Raw genomic sequence first — 12,379 nt, 5'->3', positions numbered from 1 at the left:
TGAATTTACAAAATGTTTTTGGACTTAATTGAATTTATTCAATGTTTTAAAAGGTTTCAAAAATAATTCAAAGTCCATTAAATTCGGATTTAAGCCAAAATGCTAAAGGGTGTCAAAGTGCATCCATGCACCCCTGTAGTGCATCCATGCATCCCTGCAGTGCATCCATGCACCTGCACTAATGCATCGATGCATCATGCAATGCATCCATGCACTCAAACATCGAATGCACTTAGTGCATCGATGCATCCTGCCATGAATCAATGAATCCTGCCATGCATCCATGCATCAAGGCTGTAACGGCTAGTTTATTTGAATTTGATGAAGGGGTATCGATGCAACTTGATAGTGCACCGATGCATCATGTTATGACAGCCTTTTTGAGTAGAAAAATCATCCCCAAACGGCTCCAAAACATCCCCAATGGCTATATACAACATCAAACACATTCCAAGCTATAAATACAAGCTAAGGACACTTGAAGAAGAAAAGAGAACAACTATCCAAGCAATCAAACACAAGAGAAGAGTTTTTCATTCTTATTTCATCTTTCTCTTGTAAATATTTTGTTTTTGTGAGCTCAATCTTGTAAACACCTACCTTAGAGAGGTTTTCTTGTTTACTTATTTTATCCTTTTGTAAAGGGGAAAGGTTTTAGCTTATCCCGTGTAAAAGCTAGTGAAAGGTTCTAGTTTAGCCCGGAAAAACTAGGGAGTTGTAAGGTTATCTCTTTGTCCTCAAAAGAAAGAACAAATTAGTGAATTTGTTAGAAAATCCTTGGTGAGAAGCTAAGGTAGTGGACGTAGACTTTGGTTTAGAAAGTCGAACAACTCTAAATTGTTGTGCAATTTTCTATCTTTCAATCTCCTTACTCCCTAAACTCAAAAACCGTTCTGACCCCTTTTTGCAAACCATTCCGGTTGTCAAATTGAGCTTCCGAAAATCCTAACAATTGACATCAGAGCCTAACTCATTAAGAAGGTTTAACCACCTTGAGACGATCCGCGAAGAAGCTCTACCAATTTCTGACGCAACCGACAAAGAATGACTTTTTCCTCCGGTGCTTATTATCTTGAAGAATATCCTATTATGGATTCACAACCGGTCAACAAGCCACCCTTCTTCAATGGAGCAAATTATGCACATTGGAAGAATAAGATGATGTACTTTATTCAATCCTACAATCTAGGAGCTTGGAACTCAATCATGGACAGTTACTCTTCTCCACCCGGCAAGTACAACGATTGGAGTAGAGAAGAGCAGAAAAATTTCCACCTTAACTCTAAGGCTATACATATTCTATTATGTGCTTTAGGCCCAAATGGATATGAAGAATCTCATCTTGTTCCAGTGCCAAAGAGATTTGTGATAAGCTCCAAGTCACTCATGAAGGAATCGACGAAGTGAGGGAATCAAAGAAAAGTCTTCTCAACCATATCTACGAGAACTTTAAGATGAAACCCGATGAAGACATCAAAGCTATGATGGATAGATTTTCTGTAATTTTCAACGGTCTCAAGGGATATGGAGAAGTAATCCCTAATGAGAAGTTTGTGAGGAAGATGATCTACTCTCTTCCAAAGGAGTGGCAATCGAAGAAGACGCCATTATCGAAGCAAGAAACTTAAAGTCTCTCACTCTCGATGAGCTAATTGGTTCCTTCTCACTCATGAGATGATGATGAAGGAAGATGAAAAGGGAAGAGAAAAAACAAGAAGAAGAAGGAGGTAGGCATTCCCTTCAAATCCACAATGAAAGCTATCAAGATTCAAGTGATGAGGTGGATGAAGACGATGATGAACAAGAAGAAGAAATGTTCAAGCTCTTGAAGGAAGAGGTTCATGATTTCTAAGGAAGTAAAACATGAATCAACCAAGAAGAAGAGTCCCCCGATATGTTTCAATTGTCAAAGAAGAGGCATGTCAAGTATGAATCCTCTTCTAAAGAAAAAGGGAAGAAGACATTTGTTACATCTTGGAGTGATGAAGATGATTCCAATGATGAAGATGAAGTAGTCAACCTATGCCTCATGACCACTCAAGAAGAATTCGAGGTATCTTCTAACTCAATGAATTTAATTCATTTACTTTTGATGAGTTACAATGCTTATAATAGGTTGTATTTGGGATTTGAGACCATGAATTCCAAATATACGAAATTAATTTAAAAACTCAAATTAAAGATAATTTGATTTTGAAAGCAAAGTTGATTTTGAAAATTAAAATGAATTTTGAAAAATAATTTAGAGCTTTCAAAATCAAATAAATGATTTAGAAAAAGAAAATTTTGAGTTAGGTTAAGCTTGAAGGCTTAACAAAAGAAAGAATTAATTTCAAAAATAACCTATTATGTTTAAAAATGGCAAAATGCTCACATTGTCATTTCATGGTCATTTGGAACATACTTGTCCTTTAAAAAAAAGGAAAACATTTTAAAATTAGACAAGTATGAGTTCCTAAGGAAACAAGGGGCATTGAAACTAACGTCCAAGGATCCAAAGCAATTTGGATACCAAAATCGAAATGAATGTCTCTTGTAGGTGTGTGGGAGCAATTGATGAAAGTGATGATATTCAAGATGCTCTAGACACACATGAAAAGGAATGGGTAACCTCTAAGCTTAATATTTTTAATTTTGGTTATTTGGTAGCTCATTTGATTTTAAGCATGCATGAGTTTTGGTTTAAAATGATTATGCATCATCGTTTTAATCTCATGTATGTTGAAAAGAGGATTATGATGAACATTTTAAAGTTATATTAATTTTTAAGAATTTTTAGTTCATCATAATAAAATTTGGTCAAAATTGGTTTTAATGCAAATGATATCTCTCTAACAATTGATATCAATTTTCAAATACTTTGATTTTACAAATTTTAAAATTTTGACCTAAATTTGAATGTTTATGCATGTGGTTTAAATGAAAATGATATCTCTTTAACAATTGATATCAAAATTTTCAAAATGCATAACATTTTTTGGAAAACTTTATGCATATGCACTTAATTTTAACAAATGGTATTGATATCAAATTTCAAAATTTGGTATTGCATAAAATATTTTAGTCTTGGATATATTGAATTTCATGTGCTACTAACACATTTGTTATTCTTTGTAGAAATTCAATTTCTTTTTAAGTGTCAAGTTCTTAAAGCTAAATTTTGATTGGAATGCATTTATTGAGGGGGAGATTTGATTTTTCAAATGATTTTTAAATGTCAAATTTACCACTTGCTCTCTAAAGTTATTTTGAACTTCAAATATTGAATTATTTTTTATATAACAAAAAGGGGGAGAAGTTTGGTTTGAAAAATTCAATTTCTTAATGAAAAAGGGGGAGAAGTTTGGTTTGAAAAATTTATTTTCTTAATGAAAAAGGGAGAGCTTAACATTTTAATATATTTTCCAACAATTAGTATCTTTTTCATTAAAAATTTATTAAGGGGGAGTTTTGCCAAACATTTTTCAAATGTTTTGTTATATCATAAAGGGGGAGATTGTTGAACTATGTTTTGATATAACAATTTAAGGCAAAATGGTTTTTGGACTTGAATTGAATTTACAAAATGTTTTTGGACTTAATTGAATTTATTCAAAGTTTTAAAAGGTTTCAAAAATAATTCAAAGTCCATTAAATTCGGATTTGAGCCAAAATGCTAAAGGGTGTCAAAGTGCATCCATGCACCCCTGTAGTGCATCCATGCATCCCTGCAGTGCATCCATGCACCTGCACTAATGCATCGATGCATCATGAAATGCATCCATGCACTCAAACATCGAATGCACTTAGTGCATCGATGCATCCTGCCATGCATCGATGCATTCTGCCATGCATCGTGCCATGAATCCATGCATCAAGGCTGCAACAGCTAGTAACAACTAGTTTATTTGAATTTAATGAAGGGGTATCGATGCAACTTGATAGTGCACCGATGCAACTTGATAGTGCACCGATGCATCATGTTATGGGTAGTCTTTTTTAGTAGAAAAATCATCCCCAAACGGCTCCAAAACATCCCCAACGGCTATATACAACATCAACACATTCCAAGCTATAAATACAAGCTAAGGACACTTGAAGAAGAAAGAGAACAACTATCCAAGCAATCAACACAAGAGAGTTTTTTTCATTCTTATTTCATCTTTCTCTTGTAAATATTTTGTTCTTGTGAGCTCAATCTTGTAAACCCTACCTTAGAGAAGTTTTCTTGTTTACTTATTTTATCCTTTTGTAAAGGGGAAATGTTCTAGTTTAGCCCGGAAAAACTTGGGATTGTAAGGTTATCTCTTTGTCCTCAAAAGAAAGAACAAATTAGTGAATTTTTTGGAAAATCATTGGTAACGAGCTAAGTTAGTGGACGTAGACTTTGGTTTAGAGTCGAACCACTCTAAACGCTGTGCAATTTTCTATCTTTCAATCTCCTTACTCCCTATACTCAAAAACCATTCTGACCCCTCTTTGCAAACCGTTCCGGTTGTCAAATCGAGCTTCCGAAAATCCTAACAATTGGCATCAGAGCCTAACTCATTAAGAAGGTTTAGCCACCTTGAGACGATCCTCGAAGAAGCTACCAATTTCCGACGCAACCGACAAAGAAATGACTTTTTCATCCGGTGCTTATTATCTTGAAGAATCCTATTATGGATTCACAACCGGTCAACAAGACACCCTTCTTCAATGGAGCAAATATGCACATTGGAAGAATAAGATGATGTACTTTATTCAATCCTACAATCTAGGAGCTTGGAACTCAATCATGGACGTTACTCTTCTCCACCTGGCAAGTACAACGATTGGAGTAGAGAAGAGCAGAAAAATTTCCAGCTTAACTCTAAGGCTATACATATTCTATTATGTGCTTTAGGCCCAAATGAATATGAAAGAATCTCATCTTGTTCCAGTGCCAAAAGAGATTTGGGATAAGCTCCAAGTCACTCATGAAGGAACCGACGAAGTGAGGGAATCAAAGAAAAGTCTTCTCAACCATAGCTATGAGAACTTTAAGATGAAACCCGATGAAGACATCAAAGCTATGACGGATAGATTTTTCTGTGATTGTCAACGGTCTCAAGGGATATGGAGAAGTAATCCCTAATGAGAAGCTTGTGAGGAAGATGATCTACTCTCTTCCAAAGGAGTGGCAATCGAAGAAGACGACCATTATCGAAGCAAGAAACTTAAAGTCTCTCACTCTCGATGAGCTAATTGGTTCCCTTCTCACTCATGAGATGATGGTGAAGGAATATGAAGAAAGGGAAGAGAAGAAAAACAAGAAGAAGAAGGAGGTAGGCATTGCCTTCAAATCCACCAATGAAAGCTATCAAGATTCAAGTGATGAGGTGGATGAAGATGATGATGAACAAGAAGAAGAAATGGTCAAGCTCTTGAAGGAACTCAAGAGATTCATGATTTCTAAAGAAGTGAAACATGAATCAACCAAGAAGAAGAGTCCCCCGATATGTTTCAATTGTCAAAGGAAGGGGTATGTCAAGTATGAATGTCCTCTTCTAAAGAAAAGGGGAAGAAGGCATTTGTTGCATCATGGAGTGATGAAGATGATTCCAATGATGAACATGAAGTAGTCAACCTATGCCTCATGACCACTCAAGAAGAACTCGAGGTATCTTCTAACTCAAATGAATTTAATTCATTTACTTTTGATGAGTTACAAGATGCTTATAATAGGTTGTATTTGGGATTTGAGACCATGAATTCCAAATATACGAATTAATTTCAAAACTCAAAATTAAAGATAATTTGATTTTGAAAGCAAAAGTTGATTTTGAAAATTAAAATGAAATTTTGAAAATAATATAGAGCTTTCAAAAATCAAAATAAATGATTTAGAAAAAGAAAATTTTGAGTTAGGAGTTAAGCTTGAAGGCTTAACAAAAGAAAAAGAATTAATTTCTAAAAATAACCTATTATGTTTAAAAATGGCAAATGCTCACATTTCATTTTCATGGTCATTTGGAACATACTTGTCCTTTAAAGAAAGAAAAACATTTTAAAATTAGACAAGTATGGGTTCCTAAGGAAACAAGGGGCATTGAAACTAACGTCCAAGGATCCAAAGTAATTTGGATACCAAAATCGAAATGAATGTCTCTTGTAGGTGTGTGGGAGCAATGGTGATGAAAGTGATGATATTCAAGATGCTCTAGACACACATGAAAAAGGAATGGGTAACCTCTAAGCTTAATATTTTTTAATTTTGGTTATTTGGTTGCTCATTTGATTTTAAGCATGCATGAGTTTTGGTTTTAATGATTATGCATCATCGTTTTAATCTCATGTATGTTGAAAAGATGATTATGATGAACATTTTAAAGTTATATTAATTTTTAAGAATTTTTAGTTCATCATAATAAAATTTTGGTCAAAATTGGTTTTAATGCAAATGATATCTCTCTAACAATTGATATCAAATTTTCAAATACTTTGATTTTACAAATTTTAAATTTTTGACCTAAATTTGAATGTTTATGCATGTGGTTTAAATGAAAATGATATCTCTCTAACAATTGATATCAAAATTTTCAAAATGCATAACATTTTTGGAAAACTTTATGCATATGCACTTAATTTTAACAAATGATATTGATATCAAATTTCAACAATTGATATTGCATAAAATATTTTAGTCTTGGATATATTGAATTTCATGTGCTACTAACACATTTGTTATTCTTTGTAGAAATTCAATTTCTTTTTAAGTGTCAAGTTCTTAAAGCTAAATTTTGATTGGAATGCATTTATTGAGGGGAGCTTTGATTTTTCAAATGCTTTTTAAATGTCAATTTTACCACTTACTTTCCAAAGTTATTTTGAACTTCAAAGATCGAATTATTTTTTATATAACAAAAAAGGGGAGAAGTTTGGTTTGAAAAAATCAATTTCTTAATGAAAAGGGGGAGCTTAACATTTTCATATATTTTCCAACAATTAGTATCTTTTTCATTAAACAATTTATTAAGGGGAGTTTTGCCAAAAACAATTTTTCAAATGTTTTGTTTTATCAAAAGGGGGAGATTGTTGAACTATGTTTTGATATAACAATTTAAGGCAAAATGGTTTTTGGACTTGAATTGAATTTACAAAATGTTTTTGGACTTAATTGAATTTATTCAAAGTTTTAAAAGGTTTCAAAAATAATTCAAAGTCCATTAAATTCGGATTTGAGCCAAAATGCTAAAGGGTGTCAAAGTGCATTCATGCACCCCTGCAGTGAATCCATGCATCCCTGCAGTGCATCCATGCACCTGCACTAATGCATCGATGCATCATGCATGCATCCATGCACTCAAACATCGAATGCACTTAGTGCATCGATGCATCCTGCCATGCATCCATGCATCAAGGCTGCAATGGCTAGTAACAACTAGTTTATTTGAATTTAATGAGGGGTATCGATGCAACTTGATAGTGCACCGATGCATCATGTTATGGGCAGCATTTTTTAGTAGAAAAATCATCTCCAAATGGCTCCAAAACATCCCCAACGGCTATATACAACATCAAACACATTCCAAGCTATAAATACAAGCTAAGGACACTTGAAGAAGAAAAGAGAACAACTATCCAAGCAATCAAACACAAGAGAAGAGTTTTTCATTCTTATTTCATCTTTCTCTTGTAAATATTTTGTTCTTGTGAGCTCAATCTTGTAAACACCTACCTTAGAGAGGTTTTATTGTTTACTTATTTTATCCTTTTGTAAAGGGAAAGGTTCTAGCTTATCCCGTGTAAAAGCTAGGGAAATGTTCTAGTTTAGCCCGGAAAAACTAGGGAGTTGTAAGGTTATCTCTTTGTCCTCAAAAGAAAGAACAAATTAGTGAACTTGTTGAAAATCCTTGGTGAGGAGCTAAGGTAGTGGACGTAGACTTTGGTTTAGAAAGTCGAACCACTCTAAATCGCTGTGCAATTTTCTATCTTTCAATCTCCTTACTCCCTAAACTCAAAAACCGTTCTGACCCCTCTTTGCAAATCGTTCCGGTTGTCAAATCGAGCTTCCAAAAATCCTAAAAATGCGGCCACAATTTAGAGAGAAGAGAGATCTTCTATCTCTAAAAAAAGAATGAGAAAAGAATGAAAAAGAAGGGCTAAAAGGGGTATTTATACTCGATTTAAAACGACGTCGTTTTACCATCTAGGAACCACGCGTTTTGGGTTTTTGGAGTAACTACTCTTTCAATCCTTTTTCGTTTGTAATTTATTATTTTGGTCATGAAACATATGGATTAATTATATTTTTTAGTCCTTTGATGTTGCCATGCTTTCATTTTTGTCACTGCTCTAATTAATATAGTTTACTATGGGTTATTTATGTTCCTAGCCTCTAAGTTTTACGTGTGTCACATTTTAGTCCCCTTTTATAATTTTATCGACTATTTTCATGTTTAGACATTATAACTTTAATTTGTTTCAAATTAGCCCTAAACTAAAATGTATAATCACCTAGTTGGCCATTGTATTTGTTATTTGTTCATTTTTTATATTATTATTATTATTACTATTATTATTATTATTATTATTATTATCTCATATCTCTATGTAAATATATAATATATAATATTATATAAAATTATATTTTTTTAATGATGCCTTTTTATCGACACATGCACTTGTATATCACCAAATTTGCTTTTTATGATAATTGTCATATGTGTATATTATTATTATTAAAGATAACATTTATTTTATTATTTATGTATTTTTAAATATAAATGTTTGTTTAATGCTTTAATATCTTTAAAGTTTGTTATTATTCAACTAATATATGGAAGATCCCCAAATATCTGAGGTGCCCTTCTGATGGCTATTCGAATAAAATGTTTTTAATGTTATTATTTATATATTTCCATTCATTTTAATTTTTTTAATAACTGATAGATATATTATATGTGTTATTTTTACATAATTACCTTATCAAGTATAAATGTTTCCTTTTCACTTATTTTAGGTTTCTATTTATTTGTTATTGTTTAATCATTTGTTCATCCTTGTTTAGTTTTATTATTTTATTTTGTTAATGCTTTATTTCATCCACCTTGTATATGCCATCTACTAATGTATCCATGGGCCATGTATTCGATTTCTTATTTTCTAAACGATTAAGACAATGTTATCTCGCATCGTGGGTTAACAAAATTAAGTCCAAAATGACTGGATTTCAATTTTAGTTAATTCACGTAGTAATATGACATCGTTTTTCAATAAAAACGAGTGAATTAAATCTTTCATTGAATCAAACATTTTAAAAATGAATTCACTCAGTCTAAATAATCATAGAAATGATAAGGATCATAATTTAAATTTAGAGTTCAAATTTGTAAAATTTCATCATTTTTGACAACGTATAATAGAGGGGTACAATCTTGGGTGCTGTGGGGGTGCTTACCCTTCCTCACGCGTAATCGACTCCCGAATCCTTAAAAATGAATCTCTGGTTAAACACAGACCAATTTTTGTATTTAAATGATTTTTTCTAAAATTCATTTTTAAGACGTTTTCTAGGTATTCGGCATACCTAACCAAAAGGTCGATGATGACTCTAATTTTTTATGACTTAGTTCAATTTTAAAAATTGACATTCCTTGTCGTAACTCTATTTTTCAATGTCCCAGGCGAAAACGTGACGACAATAATGTTACTAATTGTCTAGTGACCTTGAGTGTAGTTTGCCTTTATTAGCATGAACTAAGTGAGCTCGGTAGTTAAAGGATTGTTGTCATTCTTTGAAATCTCGGGTTTAAGTACGATATTTGCAGATATACATGAGCGTTCATTGTCAAATGATTGAGAGTCTTTCAAACAAAAACTACATTATATTTACTCCAACTAATAAAAAAAGTAACTATTAAGGTAGATAAAGTTCTTCCAATCAAATTGGTTAAAGTCATTTACACCACTGATATAACTAAATTATTTTAAACAAATTAAGACAGGAAATGTAGAATTTACAATCACATTTCCTATATATAACTCAAACTCCCAAAAATGATTAGGAGCATTCATTTGGGGTAGGGTAGGGTAGGTCTCCTCCTTAATGGAGTAAGGCTCTTACCCTTTTTTTCCCTTTGACCAAACACTTTTTAATTAAGTTGTGATCGGAAATCTAGCCTTTGCATTAAAGGGTTCTCTTTTCTTTTGTCCCCTTCTCACCCTTCACTTTAGGACCAAATCTGAATAAGCTTTTGGAACCAAAGATTTCAATCCATGCTCCATTGCTTTGCACCAAACCGCCTTGTAAACACATCATCCTATAATCACCAGGAATAATATGAGCTGGATTTTATACTGTGTTCTCAAGAGATTCATGCCCTCCCAAGACGAGTGTTATATTAAACTATTTAAATATTGATCAAAGATTAAATGTGAAAGGGACCAAAAGAAACAAACTAATAATTAAACTAAATTGTAAAAACTTGTTAAAGCTTATGTTGGGTGACAGTGAAGGATTGAAATATAAACTTTTATACGAGGTAAATTTAAATAAAAATTTTTGATGAACATAATTATTATATTAAACTATTATCTAAACAATTTCAAATTTCAAGATAAACGTATACTGCTATTGGGTGGACAGAACCTCATGCTCACCTTTCCATAATGCATGGTCTCCCTTTCAACAGCATTTTTTATTAACAAAAGTATTGCTAATGGCTAGTGCCATGTTCTCGTATACGAAAGTTTCCTACTAATTTTCAAGATTCCAAACGAAAAAAAAAAACAATTTTCCATTAAAAATCGTTTTTTACTTAGTTTTCGTTTTATTAATTCTATTTTATTTGAAAAATAAACAATTTTGAATCTCAAAAAAGTAATGCTATCGACACCACAGAGGTTGTAGAAATTTTTTTGTCCTCCTAATTTCAAGACTTCATCATGATTAATTCATATTGATACGCGTCGCACATCTAATGATTACAGAGTTATTTAAGGTTCTAAATTCAATTTCATTTAATGTTTTTGAAAAGTTATTTGAATGTAAAAATAAAAGGTAAAATATACAAATGATCCTTCGACTATAGGATATTGCTTGATCGAGTCCCTTGACTAGTAAAGTTACAAAATGGTCCCCCAACTATATGTAGTTACTTTATTGAGTCTCTCACTATTAAAAGTCCAAAATGGTCACTCGATTATTCATTATGTTCCAAACTTGTCATTTTTCGTTAAAAAAATAAAGCTCGTCTGAGTTGGACTTAAACATGTTGATTGAAATATGATAGTCGTATGAGATTATGAGATAAGATTTTCATATCTCAGTCAGCAGGTTAACATATAGCTCAGACTGGTGTCAGATTTGGAAAATAATGAATAGTTGAGTGGCCATTTTATAACTTTTAATAGTCGAAAGACTCAACAAAACAACTTCCTATGATCGGGGGACCATTTTGTAACGTTTAATAGTCAAGAGATTCAATAAAGCATTATACTATGATTAGGACCATTTTATAACTTTTAATAGTCAAGAGACCTAATAAACATTATACTATAGTTGGGGATCATTTGTGTACTTTGTCCAAAAATAAATCAACATTTATGTAATTAATATTTTCTATTGACTTTATAGAGATATCATATCAATTCATTTATATAAGTGTAAAATTAAAAATCCTTTTGCACAATACTGAATTTCTTTTATAAATAATATTTTAACAATTTGTCTGGTCATATTTTTTCTTTTTAGATTATATATATAGTATTGAGTAAAATGAAAATATAATTATTTATTTGATATAAAAAATCTTAACAGTTAAATATATATTAATAAAAATAATATTCTAGTTTCATATTATAGTTAGAGTTTTGAACTCAAATTTTATTTTAATCCAGTCTCAAAAGTTTATGGTGTGATTCATTTGGTGTAAAAAATAAATTGAAGGAAAAAAAAAGATATTTGTGATGGATTTAGAAACTCTCATGTCCAACATTCAACTCGTACAAAAAATATTTTTTTAATTTTTAATAATTAAGAATTCATATTTGATTTTGCTGATAACTTGCTTATGTTTTGCCATGGATCTCTGGATTTTGTGTTGGGAGTTGTAAGTACCTTAGACAAATTCTATGAACTCTCTGGACTTAGATTGAATGCTTTAAAGACTGAACTCTTTGCTTGTGGATTGTATGAGGGTGAACTGGATCAGATTCAAAGAGCTATTGGGTTTAGAGTTGGATAACTTCCTGTCAGGTACCTTGGGGTGCCCTTGGTGACCCGAAAGCTTACGGGGAAGGATTGCTCAGCTCTGCTGGTGAGGATTAAAGACAAACTTAGACAGTAGTCCGGTAGGAAACTGAGTTTTGGTGGGAGGTTGCAACTTGTGAAGACTTTTCATTTTAGCATCTTTAATTATTAGAGTAGGCAACTTAT

The sequence above is a fragment of the Hibiscus syriacus genome, unplaced genomic scaffold (genome assembly GCF_006381635.1).
Source record: "Hibiscus syriacus cultivar Baekdansim isolate YM2019G1 unplaced genomic scaffold, ASM638163v2 tig00000340_pilon, whole genome shotgun sequence".
Lineage (NCBI taxonomy): Eukaryota > Viridiplantae > Streptophyta > Magnoliopsida > Malvales > Malvaceae > Hibiscus > Hibiscus syriacus.
This window is presented reverse-complemented; position numbering follows the sequence as displayed.